This window comes from Procambarus clarkii, chromosome 54 (genome assembly GCF_040958095.1).
Source record: "Procambarus clarkii isolate CNS0578487 chromosome 54, FALCON_Pclarkii_2.0, whole genome shotgun sequence".
NCBI classification, from domain to species: Eukaryota; Metazoa; Arthropoda; class Malacostraca; order Decapoda; family Cambaridae; genus Procambarus; species Procambarus clarkii.
The window spans coordinates 22,472,389-22,497,939 of NC_091203.1; the positions used below are offsets into that span (position 1 = coordinate 22,472,389).

At 40.0% G+C, this 25,551-nt stretch overlaps 1 long non-coding RNA gene across 1 annotated transcript; it reads right to left on the reverse strand.

Annotated features, from left to right (window-relative positions):
- Positions 1 to 1,001: 1,001 nt before the first annotated feature.
- LOC123771249 (uncharacterized) lies at positions 1,002 to 19,898 on the reverse strand. Its single transcript, XR_011222850.1, has 3 exons — positions 19,740 to 19,898; positions 12,951 to 13,022; positions 1,002 to 12,697 (listed from the first exon to the last, which is right to left on the reverse strand). It is a non-coding gene; the product is annotated as an uncharacterized lncRNA (long non-coding RNA).
- Between the last annotated feature and the right edge of the window lie 5,653 nt (positions 19,899 to 25,551).

The window sequence follows — 25,551 nt, forward strand, 5'->3', positions numbered from 1 at the left end:
TTAACACAAGAGTATATCAGCTCTGTGAGCAACAAGGTTAATCCTATGTCTGGCAGAGAAGTGGAACCATCAACTAAGCAAGTTCTAGGTCCCCTTTAAATACAAGTCTATACTGCTAGATAAATATACCTCCTACATAAACCCAACCTATCAATCAATATTCTAATATTTACTTGCTCAAAAACCTACACATAATCCCCAACAGTCAGGGCATATCACTACCAAAATACTTAAAGTGACTGATCCCTGCATGAATATAAAAAAAACCTATTTGAGCCTGGTTTTCTGGCAGAGCCAATTAAGAACCCAGGGTCGTAACAGCTAACTTGATCCAGAATGATGTTCCCTTTGTCCCCTTTTCAGTCAAACGTTTATTCCACCGCCACTCGTATCTTTGTGGGTAAATGGGATAACATCAGTTTCATTTATTTCCCTTGGGCATATTCCTATTTTCTTGATCTTAAACACCTTTCAGATTCATTACCAAAGCTTGTACTCCTTTTTGGCAATTTTAACTGTCAACATGCCCTCTGGGGGGGTGATCTTACCAAAGGCTGAACCTTTCATCATCATCTCTACTATTCTCTCTCCTGAATTCTGGCAAGCGAAACAAAGATGTATGGGCCAGGGATCCAAACACCACACAGACCTATGGGCCAGGGATCCAAACACCACACAGACCTATGGGCCAGGGATCCAAACACCACACAGACCTATGGGCCAGGGATCCAAACACCACACAGACCTATGGGCCAGGGATCCAAACACCACACAGACCTATGGGACAGGGATCAAACAATATAAAGACCTATGGGACAGGGATCAAAACAGCTGCAGGCACCTGCCATCACTGATTACTGAACAAATCAATTTAATCATCTGCATATCTTTAAGAACCTTTCATCCTTAAAATTTAACCAGACATACTATAAGAGAAGAGCCGGCATTATAATGTTTTCTCCCGTACAAAAGGGAATTAATAAGGACATAAACCACTGATACATACTGGATTCGACAGAACTTTTATTATCGAGTGCATCACAGGGAGCAGAAAACACCTCGGTCCAGACTCTCTACAGGAATATCAAAGAAACTTAAGCTATGAATGTCAACATTACTCAGTGGCAGCAAACACAATGCCAGAGCACATTACAGTATGTACAGTTCTCAACATGGTATAAAGATTAACCCTTAAACTGCTCAGCTAATTGAAAGTCCTATCTCATTTTGTACATGACCATAAGTAGTTCACAAAACTAATGTACAAAAAATCTCATTAGAAATTTGAGCACAGGAGATATTTACATCTAAGCAGTCCCTGTGGCGTAGTGGTAAGACGCTCGCTTGGCATTTCGCAAGCGCTTTGGCTTCGGTTCCTATCCTGGCCAGGGAGGATTTACAGGGCATCAATCCTTAACTGTAGCCTCTGTTTAACCCAACAGTAAAATGAGTACCTGGTTGTTAAACGATTTGGCGGGTCGTATTCCAGGGAATATTAAGATTACGGACTTGCCCGAAATGCTATGTGCACTAGTGGCTGTACAAGAATGTAAGACTCTTGTATGTACAGTGTATATACTGTATATAAATAAATAAATAAAAATAAATAATTAAATACATTGTAATTACATTATAATTACATTGGAGACATTTAAGGGTTAAGCACAGGCACTTAAGTCAACAAATGCCACCATGTCCTGCAGAAAGAGGCAGTCGAATACTGTGAAAATATCGGTGATGAGGCAACATGTCTGACAAATTAATATGGTGTACAAACAAAAACTTGTATATTGAGGCATCTCAAAATCAGTGAAATACAACCAAATACAGTAATTTCAAATTCTAAAATTTGTAAAGCACACTAACATACAGAAAAAAAACCACCTATCTGTTTCAAGAACACGAACACCATATAGTCTACAGAGCCTACATTATATACATATGAATATTATACACATGACTCAAAATTGGATAAAATGGGATCTAGTCATATATCTTGACAATTAAGAATAGCTGCACAATTACAAAGGCATTCAAATGGAACAGTCATTAAATTCAAACTACAATTTACTCTCTTGGAATACTTAAAGTAGAACATCTATTTACAATAGGCTTTGCATGGCAGGCCCTCGATGACCTCCACAAGTCACCATTCTTTTCAGTCTTTTGTCTTGCCTTTTTTCCCCCCCTAACCTTACTGGATGCTTCCTTTCACTCCATCCTGCACTGTCTCCTGTGGCATGCAGAAGTGCTTTCCTTGTTGGAATTCAGATGGTGTTCTTAATCTCTGCTGCAAGCATGCAGCCTGTAAAAATCACTAACACTGCATATGCTCGAGTCTTTCAATTTCTTTTGGAAGGCTAATGTGATAGCCTGTAGTGGGACCCATACAGCTCAACATGAAAGTAAGAGAACCTACATCTTCACTCCTCCTTTCACCACATTTGGAAGAAAAGGCATAAGATTGCAGGCAAATTTGCCTTAGGGTTCCATTATTGTCAATCTTGTGTTCATTACCAATAAGCCACCTTGGCACTTCTTGGTAGTTAGAACTTTCTCGTCTCCCTCCTGTCTTCCTTGCCCTTTAATCTCAAGCTCACCCTTTGGATCTTTGCACTCTCCAGCTTTCTTATACACTTTTTTTTGGATTTCAGTCCAGTACAAGCTTGTATACAGCTGTGTAGGAGTCTTGGGTATTCTCCTATGCTAAGGTTATGCTGTATTTACCTAGTTTTCAAATTGTCTGCTTTGTAGCAGACTTGCAAAATTTAACACTATATAAAAACATGTACAGTATATGGCTTACCTTGTACTGTCAAAGAAGTACAATGTACAATAATATACAAAGTAAGCCATACATATATGGCTAACCTTGTACTGTCACACAGGTTACATTTCTTTAGTCAACTTTGTACTTTTTAGAAATCTTTGAATTTCAAGTGTGGTATATCACATTATTGCAATTTGATTGTACATTTTATTACCGTATAGTTTTTTATACACGAAACAAATAAAACATGTTTTATATTTTTTTGCCAGTTGTTATTTAACATTCTACAGTGCGTTACATTATAGACATCACAAACATTACTTCTTTTGCCATCCACGAAGTGATTAACTGTGTTATGACCAGCATATAATCTCTAATATGACTTCCCACTCTGTTGTAAACAGTGATAATTCATATGGAGGGTTGCCAACTTTACTTTCCTTCATATACAGTACAGTACTACCAAGTATATTTTGCTATTCCATTGCTTACAATTTGGGTATCGGGCAACAGTTTGTGTATAGCAAAGTTTTTCTTAAGACACATTGGTATCTATAGGGCTTGTCTTTTGGTTCAGGTATTGCTACGTGACCAAGTTCGGTACTGAGCAGTTATAGATGCTTTTTGTTTTCTGTGTAATCTAAACGGCTGTTCTTGCAGGAGTACAGTACTTGTATACATGCTGTATTAACTAAAAGTACAAGAATTATGACTTTTAGGAAATCTTTGGAATGTATACCTGCTTTTCACCATATACCCTTAATTTGAATTTGTATGGTTTTGATTTATAAACAGTTTTCCAGGAATGCATCTTGAAGATTGCCTGAAGTATGGTATATGCTACTAGTGTATCACCATCACTTCGGACTGAACCTCCACATCCCAGTAAAAGTGTAGAAAACTAAATGGCCCTTTGAGTGACAGCTCTATAGGTTCTTCAGCCATGACCTGACCAGACAATAACAAAGTGCTAGACAAAAACAACAAAGTAACCCCACATTTCCTGGTCTCTCTCTAATAACGGGTCAAGAAGTGTATGGATTAGAACAATCTCACATCCAGTAAAGGATTTGTTGCCAGTTATTTAACATTCTACAGTGCATTATATTATAGTTACGTACAAATAACTGCAGCAGAGAAAGCTGTCAAAACACTCAATGTTCCTTGTAAATGCCTTTAGGCAATTTTGGAAGTTCTAAACTAATAACCTAATAACAGTCTCCGTGGTGTAGTGGTAAGACACTCGCCTGGTGTTCCGCGAGCGCTTTGTCATGGGTTCGTATCCTGGCCGGGGAGGATTTACTGGGCGCAAATCCTTAACTGTAGCCTCTGTTTAACACAACAGTAAAATGTTACTTGGTTGTAACAACGATTCTTCGCGGCAGGGGATCGTATTCCAGGGACCTGCCCGAAACGCTACGCGTACTAGTGGCTTAACAAGAATGTAACAACTCTTGTATATATCTAAAAAAAAAAAAAAAAAAAAACTCCCTTCACCACAACTATTCCCGCAAGCACCAGATGGCGGTGCTACCAACACAAAGGCTAGGGGAGTGCTGGCCACCTCTGCTCAAGCCTAACCTACCCTAATCTTGGACAAGATTACCGAGTAATCTAGTCAACTTTGTACATTTTAAAATCTTTGAATTTCAAGTTTGGTATATCACATTATTGCAATTTGATTGTACATTTTATTACCATATAGTTTTACATGTGAATATGTAAAAAAAAAAAAAAAAACAGAATGCAGATGTAGTATACACAGACTTTGCAAAGGCATTCGATAAATGTGACCATGGAATGATAGCACACAAAATGAGGTCAATGGGAATAACCGGAAAAGTAGGATGCTGGATTCTCAGTTTATTGTCAAATAGAACAGTCAACCATATAAAATCAAGTCCAAGCACAATTAAAAGCTCTGTACCTCAGGGTACAGTTCTTGCACCACTGCTTTTCCTTATTCTCATATCAGATATAGACTAAAATACAAGTCACAGCTTTGTATCATCCTTTGCAGATGACACAAACATCAGCATGAAAATTACCTCGGCTGAAGACATTAAAAACTTCAAGCAGATATTAACACAGTTTTTGACTGGGCAACATAAAATAACATGATGTTTAACAGTGATAAATTCCAGGTACTCAGGTATAGTAAAAATGAGGACTTTAAACATAATACAGAGTACAAAACACAATCAAATCTGCTCATAGTAGGAAAGCAGCATGTAAAGGATTTGGGAATAATGATATTTGACGATCTAACGTTTAGGGAGCATAACCAAGCAAATATTGCGTCAGCCAGAAAAATTATAGGATGGATTACGAGAAATTTCAAATCCAGGGATCCCATCACAATGGTTGTACTATACAAATCACTTGTACTGTCCAGTCTTGAGTACTGCGCAATACTCACTTCCCCCTTCAAAGCAGAAGAGATTGCTGAAATGAAGGGGAATACAGAGAACATATACAGCATACACAGACACGATAAAGCACCTAAATTATTGGGATCGTCTCAAAGCTCTCCAAATGTACTCACTAGAAAGGAGACGAGAGATATATCAAATACGGTATACATGTGGAAAATACTGGAGGGCCAAGTACCAAATCTACACAGTAAAATAACAACATACTGGAGTGAACGATATGGAAGAAAATGCAGAATAGAACCAGTGAAGAGCAGGGGCCCCATAGGCACAATCAGAGAACACTGTATAGACATCAGAGGTCCACGGTTGTTCAACATCCTCCCAGCGAACATAAGAAATATTGCCGGAACAACCGTGGACATCTTTAAAGAGAAAGCTAGATAAATTTCTCCAAGGAGTGCCGGACCAACCGGGCTGTGGTGGGTATGTGGGCCTGCGGGCCACTCCAAGCAACAGCCTAGTGGACCAAACTCTCACAAGTTAAGCCTGGCCTCGGGCCCGGCTTGGGGAGTAGAACTCCCAGAACCCCATCAAGCAGGTAATAAAATGGCATGAATTGGGAGCTACCAATCTACTAAGAAAGGAGTATTTAAGTTCACTCAATGCTGTTTCTGAATAAGATTTCCTTCAGTAACTCCCCTTGTCGCCCCCTTATGATGCTACGACACTACGTGAAGGACAGAAAAATGGACACTTACCCATGAGTAAAACACTATAGCGGGTCTGGGAAAATGACGAAGTGTCACGCAGAGGTCAGATGCTCCATAGCAATGCATCTGTGAAGAGAACATGATGGAACACTGGTAACACATCTCCAGGCCTCGTGAACAATTTGGTCTGGGTTCAAGTTATGGCCCAGAAAAGACCGACTGGGTGCCAATCCTTAACTGTTTGCATCTGATCATCCAGCAGTTACTGGGTACCTGGTCTTTAAATGATTGGCAGGTCGTGTTTCGAGGCAAACTAGTAGGGTAAAGCTTACCAGGAGCTATGGGAAGGAAATGTTCTCGGCCTACTAACTGTATTCAAAATCAAATGTTCCTGTACCCACCTGAATATAAAAAATATAAATAAAAAAACAGCAGCAGCAGCTTTGTGTGTTGTTAGATATCCAAAATCTTGTGCCATAAGAGTGACAACTGACATGGCCAATAAAATGAATAATAATACTGCACACTGCTATTGATCATGAGCATGCAATAAGCTCTTGGTTGGCTAAGTTGAATCACCTGGTAAATTATTTATCATAGATGAGCCTTATTATATAGGCGAGTGCTATGTTTTCACCCGAGGCCGGCTTCCTTTAAGACCAAGCAGAAGGAAGAGTAATAATTATTAATTAGTTATATTATTATTATAATAATAATAATTGTTGTAATTACTAATTATTACTCTTCCTTCTGCTTGTCTTGAAGAAAGTTGACTTCAGGTGAAAAGGGGATGTGATGTCCTGTGCCATCTTTTACCAACTTCGACGTAAACTCCAGAACTTGAGCCCCTAGGGCAGGTTGTTGTTGCCTTCAACCTCGTTCTGACAGTTCCTGCGACAGAACCATGGACCGTTTCAGTTTCGGCACCTTGGAGAAGGGGGGACCTGCTGCTTGGGTGACAGCTTCTCCTCCATATCAACCTACCATGGCTTTGCGCCGGTGAGAGGCCACTCCAGACCGACAACCAGAGCTCAACTCCATAAGTCTCCTATGACTGATGGGTGCTTTCTACTAGGGGTTAGTGAAGAGTGCATTAGAACAGTACGTCTGAGTGGCTCCCAGATGTCTAAATATTGATTGCAAAATTCCAACTTATTAAAATTTAATAAGGAGATGGATGCTACTCATCTTGTATGATTGCCGTACCCTTCAATATGAACTGGACACAGTGTATGGACCAACACTTGACTGGTGGAATTTAATGTGAATAAATGCCACATTATAGAATGTGAAACAGGAGAAATTAGGCCACACACAACATACAAATTATGTGAGTGACAGGACTTGAAAAAATGCTGACAAAGAGAGATCTTGGGGTGGTCTTGGATGGTAAGCTGTCACCTGAGAACACACACACAACATTTTGCAAGGAGTCTAATGCTACTCTTTCCAACTTCAATCACTTAAATATATGGATGGCAAATATTAAAGAAATTGTTCATGACATTTGTGAGACCAAAACTGGAATATGCAGTGGTTGTATGGTGCCAATATCTTAAGAAACATCAATAAACTGGAAAAGGTGCAGACATCTTGAGGTTATCTTGAGATGATTTCGGGGCTTTAGTGTCCCCGCAGCCCGGTCCTCGACCAAGCCTTCCACCCCCAGGAAGCAGCCCGTGACAGCTGACTAACACCCAGATACCTATTTTACTGCTAGGTAACAGGGGCATAAGGTGAAAGAAACTCTGCCCATTGTTTCTCGCCGGCGCCCGGGATTGAACCCGGGACCACAAGTCCAGTGTGCTGTCCGCTCGGCCGACCGGCTCCCGACATGCAACCAAATGGCTTCTGGAACTCAAAAACACAAGCTATGAAGAGTGACTAAAGGTTTTAAATGTACCAAAGCTAGAAGGTAAAAGAAAGAGGTATAGCCATGATCACTACATACAAAATAGTAAAGAGACCGACAAAATTTACATGAGGAGAATTGTTGAAACCTTCAGAGGTCATGGACTCAAGCTAAGGAAGCAAAGCTGCAGAAAAATATTAGAACGTTTACTTTCCAAATAGTGGGAGACAGAACAAATTAAGTGAGAAGGTGGAGGATGCCAAAACCATTAATAGTTTCAAAGTCTCATATGACAATTTGTCTTTATTAACACATTAACTTTTTATACACACTTTATTAACCCCATCAACCAGGTAACATTTAGGTACATGTGCGTTTATGCAGCTACCCTAGACTATATGAAGGGGGAGTACAGAGTGTGTCAAGAACTGGCCTTGTGATGCTAAAAATCCCCATCACACAGGATGGTTAGTCATACAGGGTCATGTGATCTGCACAGGTTAACTACGGGTGCACTATGAGGATATCAAGGACACATGAGTGAGTAAATTAGCAATGATACTAAAATGTCGCCATTTTGCAGGATGTTTAGTCATACAGGGCCACATGATCAGTAGTCTGCACTGACAAATTTTGGATGCATTATGAGAATACCCTCTAAAACACGAGTTAATAAAGTGATTTCAAAGCTTCAGGTACCTCATGCCGGGGATGTCTGAAGGGGCTAATAACTGGGCATTCGGTGATGTAGTGCGAGAGATCACGGCCCAGCTCCTGCTCACATAGTTTGCACTTGGAGTGCTCAGGATTGGGAGATTTGTCAACTGTAGCCACCTGCCACAGGTAATGGTAACCCAACCACTTGGGCTGGACGGTAGAGCGACAGTTTTGCTTCATACAGATTGACATTCAATCCCCGATCGTCCACAAGTGGTTGGGCACCATTCCTTCCCACCGTCCCATCCCAAATCCTTATCCTAACCCCTTCCATGTGCTATATAGTCGTAATGGCTTGACACTTTCATGATAGTTCCCTTGCCCTAACCAGATCCTGGCAACTATTATCTCGCACAGTCTGGGGAACGTTTTGTGCTGCCCATAAACATAGGTTTCAGATCTGAACAAATCATAGCCTTTTATACTGTCCCTTTCATCTGGTTGTTGGTCTGGAGTGGCCTCTCCAGGGCGCAAAGCCAGGGTAGGTTGATATGGAGAAGCTGTTACCCCAGCAGCAAGTCCCCCCCACCCTTCTCCACAGCGTCGAAAGTCTCCAATGGAAAGGCAAACGCATGGCCTAAGTACCATGTATAATACATCATATATCCCAGATTGTATTTAGCATGGAGTACTGTCTGTGACACTACGTTGACTATATACCTATTACCTGTAGTGCAAGCCAGGTCACAAATGTAAATGCTGTGTGTGCAAGATAAAATGAGTGTACAAATTAGAGACACTGCTGCTGATAATGTACGAAACGTTTTACATGTAACAAAGTTGTACATTTTTGCATGTGCAACTGTAAAACCGAGGCCCATATAAATATTTACATATATGAAAATGGTGGGGCGTATACTGGTAGTGATACCACACACAGTACTGGTCTCTGTACGTATGCATGTTTCACATTATATAAGATAATAACATAATAAAAACACTGATAATAACAAGATACCATAGATAATAACAAGATAATAACGAACATAAAATAAAAAAAGAAAAATTGCCACCTGGTACCACCACCAAGCACCACCATCACTCATCGCCAGGTTATTGCGGTGAGCTACCCTGCCCTCCAGCTATCAAAACTAGCCACATCTATGACTCCACCACATAGTGGTGAGCACACCGAGCGCACACAGCTCAACCACAGTGCGTGTGTAGAAAATTGATTGTGATAGTCATGCTTCCAGGATGCTAATTAACATTACAAGACAAAACAATTTTTTGGAAATTGTTAGTTTGTGTGTGCATGTGGGGACAGGACTATAATACAGTAGTGGAATGCAGTTTGAAGATTAACACTCTGTGACTAACTCTTTTTGTATGACATTGTCTTTCTCCTGATAACATTGAGTACAACAGTGTTTTAAACCCTAAAACTGAATTGTACAGTATAATCATACTGGTTAAGCTCTTTACCTTGATAATTATTTTCTTGTAAGTGCAAGATGCCGTCACTACAGTATTTATTTACACACACACACACACATCTTGTACACAACATGTTACAAAAAATGTGTACAAAAATACTGTATTAGGCCAGATTTGCCTAACAAGCAGAGTGATTTTTGTTATTTTCAAATATTTCTTTCCATATTACTTTATTCCAATTAATATTATTATATTATATTTAGAATATGAATTACTAACCTAGGATAGGTTAAGTAGGTTAGGTTTGATCAAAATTCCATGTTAGTTTTAACTCAATTTAAAATCATCAAATAACTCAAAATCATATATAATGTAATGGAAAGCCTAATCATTCCATAAGAAAAAAATGAAAAATATATTATTTCAAGAAAATTCAGCTTGTTAGCCAACTTGGCCTATTGGGTATAACATATACATATATATATACACTGCATGTATGTACCCAATGATACATACTGATTGTATGTACAGGTATGTGTGTGTGTGTATAAATAGATAGATATATACATATAAGAGCGAGATGTGCGAAGGGCATTTCTGACAATTTAAATGCTACCACTTGAACTGTTATTTGATTCTATTGGTAACAAAACAGAATTTACAGGATGTAATTTTGAAAACCAAAGAACTTCGTTGAATATTACATCATTTAGAAATGTGTATTTTTAGGCACACTGTTCAAGGCTTATTATATCAACGAACAACAATTTTTCCTGTAGATAGCAGAAAATAACATTACACATTGAAAGGGTTAAGAGTGAGGTGGCCAGCTCTAACAACCGCTGGGGCTCCAGTGGGGCTGTCACGTGGCGGCAGACGAGGCAGTTGAACATTGGTCATTAGTTCGTAATGACTCTTGATGATGTTCAAGATGGCAAGAGTTGTGTGCAAGTAAAACCTTAAACAATCTCCAAGATTACTGGTCTTTCTGTCCATTGCTCCAGTTTAGTAAATGAACAAATCCACAAAGGCCGTGACGAGGATCCGAACCTGCGTCTGGGAGCATCCCAGACACTGCCCTAATCGACTGAGCTACGACAGGGTTCTCTCCAGTTTAGTATTTTGTTACAGCCTGGATGGGCTCATTTCACAGCTAGGGCAGCTACTGAATGGTCCTTGCTCAGAAACGCTTAGTTTTAACTTTAAAGACATTGAATGTGGTTTTTAAGTGCAGTTTTGTTAACCAGACCACACACTAGAAATTGAAGGGACGACGACGTTTCACACAATCGACTTGAGAATGGTCCAGGACGGACCGAAACGTCGTCGTCCCTTCACCTTCTAGTGTGTGGTCTGGTCAACATACTTCAGCCACGTTATTGTGACTCATCGCCTGCAGTTTTGTTAGTTCATACTCTAATGTCCTTTGGACATTCATACTTATATCTAAGTCTTCCCTTAATGTAATTATCTTAAGATTATACTATTATTTATCAGAAAAACTTCCAGAACACTCAAGACAATGGTAAGGTTTGTCTTCTGTATGAATCACTGAATGCCCCAATATGTTACATTTTCCCTTAAGATTTCTAAGACACTGTGAAGGATCATATTTCTTTTTGGTATGAACCCTCATATGTCTTGTTAAATAAGGTTTGTATGAAAAGCTTTTAGGACATTCTAAACAATGAAAAGGTTTCTCCCCTGAATGGGCCCTCTGATGTGCAATGAACTCTCCTTTTCTTATAAATTTTTTGGGACATTCTGTACAATGGTATGTCATCTCACCTGTATGACCTTTAAAGTGAGTCACATATGTATGTCTGTCTGAGAAGTCTTTAAAACACACTTCACACTGATACGGTTTTTCACCTGTGTGAATTCTCATGTGATTTATGAGCGCATATTTGTATGTAAATAATTTCAGGCACTCATTACATTGATATCGCTTTTCTCCTGTATGAACCTTCATGTGCTTTATTAAACCTGTATTCAGTGCAAATTTTTTAAGGCATACCATACATTGATATGATTTCTCTCCGGTATGATACACCATGTGTGTTTGCATGTCACTTTTTCTTAAGAAGCACTTAAGGCACAATGGACACTGATGTGGCTTTTTCCCTGTATGTATCCTCTCATGTTTTACTAAATTAGATTTTTCTGAAAAAAATTTAAAACACTCCAGACATTGGTATGGCTTCTCTCCGGTATGAACTCTAGCATGGACGGCCAATTCGTATCGTCGTTTAAAACCTTTATTACACTCGAGACACTGAAAAGGTTTCTCTTCCGAATGGGTCTTCGTATGTTTTGCCAAAGATGAATTTGTTGGAAAACTTTTAAAGCATACAGGACATGGGTAAGGTCTTTCTCCATTATGTATTCTAATATGCCCAAGTAGATCTGAATTTAGCGTAAAGCTCTTGCAGCATTCTGAACACTGAAAACGCTTACGTCCTGTGTGAACCATCATATGTATTTCTAAAGCACTTTTCTGTTTGTAGATTTTATGACACATTGAACACTGGAAAGGCTTCTCTTTATGCATATTTATATGTCTTTCAAGACTAAATTTAGTTGCCAAGCATTTAGAACATTGTGGGCATTCGTACTGGGCTTTTCTTGTATTATCCGCCATGGTGCATTCAAGCAGATCTTTGCAAGATGTTAAACAATGAAAAGGTTGTCTATACACAAATTAAAATTATGTTGTTTAATAATAGTGAATTTTCAAGTCCACTAAGGGCTCACCATAGCCCGTGCTACTTGGAGCTTTTTGTTCCGAGTAGCTGAATCTAACATTACAACATAGTGTATTTAAATATCTGAAACACAATTATCAATACTGAAGTGTGTCTTCATATACAATACCATAATAGTTCTTCTGAAGTATCTGAAACACAAAAATGACAATAAGTTTTTGTCTTATCTTTACATACATTCCTAGTCCCATTTATAGGAATATAAATCTTATTATTGTTGCAATAATGCTTTAGATTAAAACAAAACATTTAATAGCAGTAACTTGCTACTAAAAGTTCTATGAAAGTATTTTGTCTTTACAAGTAATTTGTCCTACCCATGAACCCTCCTTTTACTTTTTGGGGCCCACTTAGGGCAAGTAAGAATTCACAGTGGAATATTACCGTTGTGCAGCAGCGGAGTTTAGCATCAAGATATTTCTCTGTCCCTCACTTGGCTCGTCCTCACTCTTCTTTCTGGGGAGAAAAGTAATTCAATAGTGGATATAGTCAAGTTATGATGGGTAGAAATGATATAATTTTCTAAGTGCAAGTGTAAATACAATCAGATTTGCTGGTGCAGGAAAAGTAGAGAAGAGAATATCATGTGGAAATAGCAAACATGCAGGTGTAGATGCTACATAGTGCAAAAGAAGAAAAGGGTGAATAAATAATACAGTATACAGAAAATAAAAATGAAATGGATGGAGAAATTTCTGGGCAATTTCTCAAAGTGCAGCTATGATAGATTGTCAAGGTTATATTAACAACGTATAAAAGGCCAAATGTAATGAACAAGAACTATAGAGGTCCTTTAGTCCTGTGGTATACGTTCTCGACTCGCAGTCGGTTCAAGGATGGTCGGCACTTAGCTTGAAGTGATGGGGTTTGCCCGCAACTGGTGAACTGGAACACTAGAGGCAGAACTATCATCTGCCATATCAGCAATAGACCAGAGATGGGAAACTGGCTGAGGTCTGGTGGCGGTAACTGGTACTAATGAATTTCAAGTTAGTTTGAGTGAATACCTCATTCTGTGTGAATCGTTTTCAAAGTTGTTTCAGTTTTGAGGTTCCATTTTTTGTGAACCCTTCAGTTGTCTGTAAAGCTTCGCCGACTTTCTGGAGGCTTTTTCCAGAGGGGTGGTAGATTGTCACTCACTCCCTGCACCTCTGAGGGGCGGCCAGGTTCTGGCTCTGGTTCCCGGTAGGCCAAACAGAACTTCTACAATTACTGTAATGTAACCAGGAAGCAATCTCGGCAAGATAGCTTGCTGAGGGGCCTGACAGCTGAGCGGACAGTGCTTCGGATTTGTAGTCCTGAGGTTCCGGGTTCGATCCCCGGTGGAGGCAGAAACAAATGGGCAGAGTTTATTTCACCCTGATGCCCCTGTTACCTAGCAGTAAATAGGTACCAGGGAGTTAAACCTGGTTGATACCTGGTTGATGGAGTTCTGAGAGTTCTTCTACTCCCCAAGCCCAGCCCAAGGCCAAGCTTGACTTGTGAGAGTTTGGTCCACTAAGCTGTTGCTTGCAGCAACCCGCAGGCCCACAAATCCACCACAGCCTGGTTGGTCCGGCACTCCTTGGAGAAAATGATCTAGTTTTCTCTTGAAGATGTCCACGGTTGTTCCGGCAATATTTCTTATGCTCACTGGGAGGATGTTGAACAACTGTGGACCACTGCACTTACGAACAACGTATATGCAGTGGTCCTCTTAAAGCTTTTAAAGATTCCTTGACGTCAACCACCTTCAGTGATTCCCTTAATGTGTCTCAGTTTCTTAAAAACTTGAGACAAACTTGAACAATTACACAAGTTTGCTAGTGCTAATTTACTGACCTCCCAACATAAGATGAAACCACACTGACAAGAACACTAAAGTAAGAAAGTTTAATGTAGGAGACTTCGTTCTAGCCTATTTTCCTATCCCAACCTCTCCATTTAAAAGTAAATTTTCAGGACCTTATCGCATCAAAGAATGCAAGAACAACAACAACTACATTCTAGAAACTCTGGACCAGCGTCACAAGACAACTCTGTCACGTCAACCTGCTCAAGAGTTATCAAGGTAATGCGCCACCAGTGTTATTATCTGTATCCATTTTTACCTAGAGGTATCCCAACAGTGATACATACCCTGCTACCTCTCCATCCGATGGTAAAAATACCATCGAGACCATGAAGTCTAACAGTGAGATCTTAAAAGATCTTCCCAAATACCTAGAACATTCTAACAATAGTGCTCCTATGATTAAACTGCTTTCTACCCATAAAAACCTGTTTCAAGACACTCCACAGGAATGTAATTTAGTGCAACATGATATCCAGCTACTTCCTGATACGATGCTCATCCGTCAACCTTACTATCGCATCAGTTTACAGAAGAGAGAAGCCATGTTCGTAGAAGTAAAGTACCTACTCAGCAATGGATTAGCTACACCTTATGAGTCTCCTTGGGCTTCACCATGCATACTGGTTCCCAAACCATATGGCAAGGTAAGGCTGTACACCGATTATAGGAAGTTAAATGTAGTTACCATCAAAGACTCTTATCCTTTACCTCGCATCGACGACATCTTAGATGCAATAGGTAACGCCACCTATTTGTCCCAAATAGATCTCTTAACCACCGTGCTGCGCAGAGTTTATTGTGAAATTCCCCCGGTACGCATGAAATAAAGTATTCCCCAAAAATTATTTTTTCTTCGTAAAATGATAAATTACCTTCCCTGAACATGTCTATGCAAAAATAAACACCAAATTCCAATTACTTTGGCTGTGGGGAGGTGGACAAGGTGCGCTGTGACGTCATCAGGGCCTGGTCGCCCGTGCGTGAATCGCCCAGACACGGTCGCGCGGGCCACTCAAGCACCGGGTGTTGCCACAAATATATTTTCAATTATTTGTTTTATGTATTTCCAATTCGGTTTTATTTTTTTTATTTTTTTTATTTTATATGATGCATATTTGTGTCCTTTACAATATGTATACAGTAGAACATTCATAATGTTCCCTGGAACTATGATACATGTGTCAGTAATGTGTCTACAATAAATGTTTATTGTCGCAATATTACCTGTTAAAAATTCACTAAAATTACAATATATACAGTTTTACACACTATTTACACAGTAACACACTGTATTACACACTCAGTACTTCGGAAGTGAGTAATAATCAACGAAGTTGTCCACGGTGCACAGCGCGACTACGCTCTCAGTGCACCAGCTACAGATAAATTTTTGCTTCCCTGTTTCTTCATTCTGTGTGCTTGCAAATAACGCACTCACGTACACCCTTGGCTTTAGTACTTGTAGGTTGTATGTAGCCAAGCTTGTAAAGCATAAGGTAGTATTGAAAAGATTATGGGAAAAGATCAATTTGTAAGGTAGTCTTGAAAAGATCGCTTTGTATAGTCCCACACAGGAAGAGATTCAACTTACCTCAAGAGTGTCCGTCAGTCAGGAAAAAGATTCAGCTTACCTCAAGAGTGTCTGTCAGTTAGGAAGAGATTCAGGTATTCTTGAAAATATCTATGGAAAACACCATGAAAGCCGCTAACACTGTTCATCTATGCTATTTGTATCAGATGCATCATCACTGAACGCAGAAAACGATTCATCTATGTATCATCTAAATAAATTGTAGATAGCATAGGATTGCAAGGGTGACGCTCAGAGCTACAACTGGATACGCTCGCTGTATCGTCCTCATAGGTGCTGTATCACCTGCATCCGAACTTTGTGTTAGGTCCTTATTGCACCTAGCTTCCCCAATATTATGACCCTTATGTTCTTCAAACAATAAGGTTTGAATTTCACCAACAGAGGGTTATCTTTCAAGACCGCGTCGGACAGGTGTTTGGGAGCCAGAGGCGCGTGCGCCACCCATGGTTACTCATTCAGTACTAACCCAGCCAGCAGCCCTAGGGCATTCTGGGAATTTTTTCCAAGATGGCTGCCTCTCACTGGAGGTCCTAAGAGTCCATTTTGTACACAACCAACCTCGTACACATTTAGAATTGGTACCGAAAAATCAAAGAGAGCTTTCTCGGTTGGCGCAGTTTCCCGCCGACCGAGAATACCTGTACTCGGTTGGCGCAGTTAAGTGGTCAAAGGGATACTACCAAATCAAACTGTCTCGAGCGTGCTAAAGATATCTCAGCCTTCATCACTCCTTTTGGCGTTTTTTTATATGAATGGTTACCTTCTGGACTTAGCAATGCCCCAGCTACTTTCCAGCGAGCTGTCAACCTCGTCATTCAAGATCTTGACAACACCTATGCCTACCTGGACGACATCATTGTAGCAATCAACTCGTGGGAAGAACATCTTGACCGACTACAACGACTATTCTACAAGCTTCTCCAGGCTGGTCTCACTATTAATTTGGGCAAGTCCACGTTTACTAAAGGTAAAGTATAATACCTTGGACATGTTGGCCAATACCAATACCTTGGCCAGGGGGAGCCGGTCGGCCGAGCGGACAGCACGCTGGACTTGTGATCCTGTGGTCCTGGGTTTGATCCCAGGCGCCGGCGAGAAACAATGGGCAGAGTTTCTTTCACCCTATGCCCCTGTTACCTAGCAGTAAAATAGGTACCTGAGTGTTAGTCAGCTGTCACAGGCTGCTTCCTGGGGGTGGAGGCCTGGTCGAGGACCGGGCCGCGGGGACACTAAAGCCCCGAAATCATCTCAAGATAACCTCAAGAAGATGTTATAGGCAGTGGAAGCTTAGCACCTTATGACATACATCTTCAAGCCATCCAAAAATATCCACAGCCCACTTCTCGTAAACAACTTATGCGATTCTTGTGACTAGCGTCTTACTACTGTAGGTTCTGCAAGAACTTCAGCATAGTTGCCACACCTTTAATAAATCTAACCAGCCCTAAAAGGAAATACATTTGGACCAACTCACAATCCATTCCCTTAGAACAATTGAAAACTTTGCTGTGTACTAACCCTATTCTTGCCTCTCCAGATGTCAAACAACCCTTCATCCTTAATGTTGATGCCAGCAGCACTGGCATTGGGGGTGTCCTGATGCAGCAAAGAGAGGGGAAAGTCCTACCAGTCAGCTACTACAGCTACAAGTTGAAGCCTCACCAACAAAATTTTAGCACAATAGAGAAGGAGCTACTCGCCATCGTCCTATGCTTGCAACAATATGAACCTTACCTTCAAGGACACCAACCCATCACCATCTATTCCAACTTAATCTCTTCACAAACCTATAGAATAATCACTGACAATTCAACTGACCACTACCCTACCTATCTTGTAATCAAGATTAGCAATCCTCCACTAGAAACATTAAAGATTAATTTTAGACTGCATACTGATGCTTCCGTAAGCAAATGTGTTGTCGCTGCTGGTGACAAACTGGGGACTGAACTTGGTACAGTAATTTGGAGAACATCAACCTAGATTTACAAAAATTTCTTCATAAAACTCTAAGCTTCTATAATACTCTACCATCCCATGTTATCTTGAAGTTATCTTGAGATGATTTCGGGGCTTTAGTGTCCCTGTGGCCCGGTCCTCGACCAGGCCTCCACCCCCAGGAAGCAGCCCGTGACAGCTGACTAACACCCAGGTACTTATTTCACTGCTAGGTAACAGGGGCATAGGGTGAAAGAAACTCTGCCCATTGTTTCTCGCTGGCGCCCGGGATCGAAATCGGAACCACAGGATCACAAGTCCAGCGTGCTGTCCGCTTGGCCGACCGGCTCGGCTCCTCCTGACTTGTTAACTAAACAAGTCACAACCAAAAGAATCAACAGCCCTCAGCTTACTAAAGGCTTACTCAAATCAATCAATATGAAACATGAATATGAGAAGACATACAGGATAGTGGTAATTTTCTATCCTTTTATAAAAGGATAGGAATTTCCAATCCTATATAAAAAAAAAGACTTGGGATGGGATGGGGGGGGGGGGGAAGGAATGGTGCCCAACCACTTGTGGACGGTCGGGGATTGAACGACGACCTGCATGTAAGGGCTGTAAATACACTATACAGTATAGCCATTACAGTTTCAACAATAAATGTTATCAAATTTGATATTTAAAAAAATAAAAATTTATTATGCACCGTTTTAATGTAATTACGTGTTACAAACAAAGGTTACAGTGCATTGTTAAAAAAATCCGACAGCAAAGCCCAGTGATTTGGAAATTAGTGTAATAAAACTTGTACACGATTCTGGCCAAATCACAGAGGGATTCATGCCGAGGACCGAAAAAGTGTGTTGACGCTATTTGGGATTCTGGAAAGATGTACTCACCTAATTGTGCTTGCGGGGGTTGAGCTTTGGCTCTTTGGTCCCGCCTCAGGCCTCATGTGCTAACGCACACAGGCCAGTGGCTTGCTGTGATATCATGGGGTGCTGTGTTATCATGGGGTGCTGTGTTATCATGGGGTGCTGTGTTATCATGGGGTGCTGTGTTATCATGGGGTTTTGTGCTCTATGGACACAATTTAAACAAAGCAAAGCAAAGTGACTATTTTGCCCAAAGAATATTTGCTAAAAATGTGACATTACAGGTTCCAGGAAGATTGTTTTGGACCCTAGTGCCTGAATTTGATGCCCATCAGACAAATAATAATAATAATATTATTATTATTATTAAATACTAATACTAATACTAATAATAATAATAATAAACTGTCGAGGTACAGGCAGCCAGTGTTAGATTATAGATGTTATACTCCTATATATGTTACGATTATATCAAGTCCCCCCCCCCCCCAGAGTCAAAATGCTGACCCCTACCCCCTGCCCCCCCTCCACCCCCACCCAGGAGGCAACCCCATAACAAGCCGACTAACTCCTGGGCACCTAGTTACTGCTGGGTGAACAGGGGCATTTGGCGATAGAAAACGCTCCCAACCCTTACTGTCCTGCCTGGGATTCGAACCCAGAAGTATCGATTATACGTTAAGAAGGAACCCAACTGTACTCCCCTTCGACCTGATGCCTCTGTTCACCACCTAGCAGTAAATAGGTACCAGAGAGTTTGTCGACTGTTGTGGGTAGCATGGAAGGAAGGTCAGCAATAGGCATGGGGAGCAAGAGAGGCACAATTCAGTCTGCCTGTCCCTCACAACGTGTAACCAAACCAGCTGTACAACCCACAGTTCACAATTACAACTCCCGTGACACTAACAACCGCTTGAACTACATACCTTGAGTGTTGGAGTTGTGGGTACGAGTTGCTTGTAGAGGGCAGGTGTGGAGTAGACAGGTGTGTGGTGTATGGAAGGAGGAGGAAGAGGCGGCGGCGAGGTGTGTGTAGTCAGGTGTGTATCAGACCCGCCGGTGGTCGCTTACACTCCCTCGCCATCACCCCCTCAACAACATCATCAATATAAAGAATAATAATCATTTTGATTTCAACAAAAGTATATACATAATTATTTTTAATTAACAAGCTTTGGTATATATACAACAATGTACTACTATTATATATTATAAATATTCTACCCCCCAGTGTTTCACTCTCGTACACCAATATACCTGTGCTACACCAATATATATATATATATATATTGCTGTACATATATACAATATGTATATACATATATACAATATATATATATACAATATATATATATATATATATATATTTGGGATATATACAAGAGTTGTTACATTCTTGTACAGCCACTATAATGGGCTCAGGGACTGAACCCCACAATTCATTTAGCTAAGCAAGTTATAATCTTGATGAACTAGATACAGTGTTTATTGGATTTTGATATTTGTTTAGTAGTTTTGGTTACAGCAGTGTCGTGGATGTTGAGGAGTTGTTTTATCAGTCTCCGTGGTGTAGTGGTAAGACACTCGCCTGGCGTTCCGCGAGCGCTATGTCATGGGTTCGTATCCTGGCCGGGGAGGATTTACTGGGCAGGTCCCTGGATTTATTCCAGGGACCTGCCCGAAACGCTACGCGTACTAGTGGCTCTACAAGAATGTAACAACTCTTGTATATATCTCAAAAAACAAAAATAAAAAATTAAGGCAGCGTCTGGGATGATCTCGGACGTAGGTTCAAATCCTCATCACGGCCCTTGTGGATTTGTTCATTGATGCATCACGCTATTGTGATTTCTGTGTGTAATGAAGTAAGGGCGAAGAGGTACCTCACCTACCTTGAGGTGATTTCGGGGCTCAGCGACCCCACGGCCCGGTCGTCAACTAGGCCTCCTTGTTGCTGGACTGGTCAACTAGGCTGTTGGACGTGGCTGCTCGCAGCCTGACGTATGAATCACAGCCTGGTTGATCAGGTATCCTGTATCCTTTGTAAGTAGAACGGCCTATTGACATAGCTCGAGTGCATGGGGGAGTTGTGTAAAACCCTGGTTTGTGTCTCGGAGAGGCTGCACGATCCAAGTTAGATACAACTTCTGGTTTCAACTCTTGACCATGTTGTAGCTCAGTCAATTGAGGCAGCGTCTGGGATGATCTCGGACGTAGGACCCCTTAACCGCACCAGCCAACAAAAGTCATTCCGAGTTATTATTTTTTAAATTAGGCTATATTTTAATGTTTTCATCACTGTTTTTTTTAAATGAAAATAGTTGAGTTTGGAAACATTTTGACATTAACTTTACCTGAACATTTATAAAAACAAAAATATGTCCTTAACAATTGCACTATAAAGTTTTTGCCAAAAATAGATGCGCAGTGCAGGGACTAATGCTAATGACGGACACATGGTTAGCTGTATGAAAGACGTCCATTCACTGAATAGTCCCCAGTGACTAACTCTTGTCAAGGAATGCTTGTGAACCATGACTTCCTGTCATTCTGGTAATCAGGCCATTCAGCTAAAATATGAAAGATAATAAGTGGGACAAATAAATCAGACCTATAAGGGGCAGGTATCCTTTCCATCAAACGACCACAAAGTACACGTGGTCCTCAAAATGAGGCCATCTTCTAAATTGTCACCCTGACTACAAACAAATAAATATTATTTGACTTTTTTTCTTATAAAATGGTAGAATCTGTAACCAAAAGTATGGAAAATACACCTTACATCATATTTTCACTCAATTTGTACTGATCTCTCTCATCTCACTTTTCTCTTGTAATGTATCTTTCATTTATCAATTCTGATTGAAATTACCTACTTAAAATTATCTGCTAGATTAAGGACCTGCCCGAAACGCTGCGCGTACTAGTGGCTTTACAAGAATGTAAATACTGTACTATCCAATGTATTCTCACAAACCCAATGTACCTTCTTGTATATATATAAATAAATAAATAAATAAATAAATCAGTGGTCAACAATCCTTCTGGTATTCATCAGCATTACATTTTGAAAGGTTTGAGGAGCAAACAAAAATTCGGTACAGTACAGGTATTTATTTATTTTCCTATGAAATATATTCAGAAGTAAAATACTTGTATGTAAAAGAAAAGGAAAAATATAAAATATTTATGTACAGAGACCCTTATGTTGGTCTAGGTAAATGTGGTCATCTTTATTTGTTGATGGAGGACCCGGAGCTGCAGTTCGTCTTACTCCAAATTATTCTGTGGCCTCCCAACACTGCTGGGAGATTCCAGTGAGCTGTATGGGAAACACTGGCATTCAAACATTGACCCAAATTGTATATCTTCATTTGACGATGCCCCCTTTGCATGAGGCAACACACGATAATGACAGCACTTTAGGGTAGGGCTATTTATTATACCCAATACGTAAGGCAGGCTAAGAAATTTTCTCATTTTTGGCTCTTATTACATGAAGACTATAGAAAGCTATATAGTTTCCTTCAAGAAGTGCTGGACCAGCCAGGCTGTGGTGGATATGGAGGTCTGTGGGCAGCTCCAAGCAACAGCCTGTTGGACCAAGTTATCACAAGTTCAATCATGGCCCCAGGATGGGCTGGGAGTAGAACTTCCAGAACCCCATCCAGGTACCAGGCAGCCAATGAGAAGATCATGTCTGATAGAACAGAGTTTAATATTGGATAAACAACCATTCCTCTCCCCGCCATGTAAACATGTCTGAGTATAATACTGGGGTTATCTGAAAGAAATGATCTTCAAGAGTAGGTGGAATGACTAAATTGTAGACTTTGGTTTTATCTGCCAGTTCATTGAAGTTTAAACCATGATGACCAGTTACCCAGTAAAACTCCACTCGTTTGCATTTACTTAAAATAAGATACAACAAATATTGATTTCTATTATCAAAGGATTGAGGGGGTCAAAAGATTTGATAGCCAGTCAGTGCTTGCAGTCTGTAACAATAATGAATGGCTTATGTTTTAGTAAAATAAACTTGACCCTTAAATATTTAATATAGTCCATCAGTAAAAATATTAGTTTCTGTGGAAAAGTGAGGCATATACAGCACCTTGTCTAGGAAAACAACCAAATATCCCAAATCAACCAGAGATTTGAAACCATCTGTAAAAATGCCATAAGAATGGCTTGCAGACTGAAATGTTCCTGGAAAAAGTCGCTTTAAAAACAGTAGAAGTGGTCAACAATTTAATGCTACACATCAAGGCTTTGCAAATGCAGATGATTAATTAACCCTCAATGTGTGGCTATCGAGATATAGCCATACCTATGTGCAAAAAAAATTTCCATAAAAATATTTTTCTTCATAGAATTATTAATTTGTATGCAAAATGCAAGAAAATCTTATATATATCTTATGCCCGAAACGCTTTGCGTAATAGTGGCTTTAGGCATTGTATGTACTAGCTCTACCTTTAAGTCAACCAATCTTTGTAAAAATTTATTGTATGTATGTACCTTACCTAAATAAACATTTTATTTTATTTTATTTTATTTTATTTTATTTATTTTATTTTAAAAACTGAAAAACATTTAAATCTTTTTACTGGCTGGACGAGCTACTGTGAAAGGTGGTATGTAATCAATCTAGGCAACGGGATCCTTCTTGAGGTTATCTTGAGATGATTTCGGGGCTTTTAGTGTCCCCGCGGCCCGGTCCTCGACCAGGCCTCCACCCCCAGGAAGCAGCCCGTGACAGCTGACTGACACCCAGGTACCTATTTTACTGCTAGGTAACAGGGGCATAGGGTGAAAGAAACTCTGCCCATTGTTTCTCGCCGGCGCCTGGGATTGAACCCAGGACCACAGGATCACAAGTACAATGTGCTGTTCACTCGGCCGACCGGATCCCAATCAGATCCCGAACCGGATCCGACTGGGATCTGTTGACAACTGACGTCGACTTTGCTGACAATATACAGTACAGTAGTATGAGAGACCAGTGTTCACCTTGGATGTTTCTTTGATCATTTATCACTTGTTTTCATATACAGTGTTGACTATAGTGTGTTAAAATAATCAAAATCAAATACTTATGTAGAACATCTGGAGAGAAATGACATATCAGACAGATAGCATGGTTTTCGATCAGGAAGATCCTGTGCAACAAATCTGCTTAGATTCTATGACAGAGCTACAGTGATATTACAGGAAAGAGATAGTTGGATCGACTGCATTTATCTGGGTTTGAAAAAGGCTTTGGACAGAGTCCCACATAAGAGAATGTTCTAGAAATTTGAACATACTGGATGAATGACAGGAAGGCTTCAATAGTTGGATGAAAAATGTTTTAACTGGCAGAAAAATGAGGGCAGCAATCAGAGGCATGTTTTAACTGGCAGAAAAATGAGGGCAGTAATCAGAGGCATGTTTTAACTGGCAGAAAAATGAGGGCAGTAATCAGAGGCAAAGTATCAGACTGGAGAAATGTCATGAGTGGAGTGCCACAGGGTTCAGTTCTTGTTCTGGTAATGTTCATTGTCTACAGAAATGATCTACCAGAAGGAATACAGAATTACATGAACTTGAGATGATGCAAATATGATGATGATGCAAATATGATGCAAATATGATGATGATGCAAATATGGAGATGATGCAAATATAATAGAGTATATAAGAAACTTTGATGACTGTCATGCCTTTTAAGAAGACCTGGAGAAAGTAAGTCTATGGAGCAACACCTGGCAAATGGAATTTAATGTGAATAAATGCCACGTTATGGAATGTGGAATAGGAGAAAATAGGCTACATACAACCTACAAATTATGTGAAAAAGCTTTAAAGAATTCTGATAAAGAGAAAGCTATAGGGGTGGTTTCAAATAGAAAACTGTCACCTGAGGACCATATAAAGAACATTGTATGAGGATCCTATACTATGCTTTCCAATTTCAGAATTGCTTTTAAATACAAGGATAGCAAAATATTAATGAAATTATTCATGGCCTTTGTAAGACCAAATTTGGAATACAGAGCTATGGTACCCATATCTGAAGCAGCACATTAACAAACTGGAAAAGGTGCAAAGACTTGCAACAAAATGGCTGTCAGAACTGTAAGACATGAGCTACAAGGAGAGGTTAGAGGTGATAAATATGCCAAAGCTTGAAGATAGAAGAAAAAGAAGTGATATGATCACTGCATACAAAATAGTAAAGGGAAGTGACAAAACTGATAAAGAAGAATTCTTGAAACCTGGAACCTCAAGAACAAGAGGTCATAGATTTAAGCTAACTAAACAAAACTACCAAATGAACATTAGAAAGTAGACTTTTTGCAGGGTGGTAGATGATTTGAATAAGCTAGGTGTTGGTGGTGACCAAAATCGTCAGTACAGTACAGTAATTTCAAAGTGTAATATGACAGAGTGTTGGGAAGACGAGACACCATGAGCGTAGCTCTTATCCTGTACTACACTTAGGTAATTCCACCACAAACACAAAATCAGTGTGTAACGACCTTTGACGCCTGCCTCATCTGTCACTGTGAGAGTTCTGTCAGCGAAACATGTTGTCCCGAGCCACATATTCTCAATATATTGATCTTCGATGTCTAGACAATCGATTGTATGTATAATAGGAGCGATATAAATACATATACAGTAATTTCAATACATTGATCTTCGATGTCTAGACAATCAATTGTATGTATAATAGGAGCGATATAAATACATA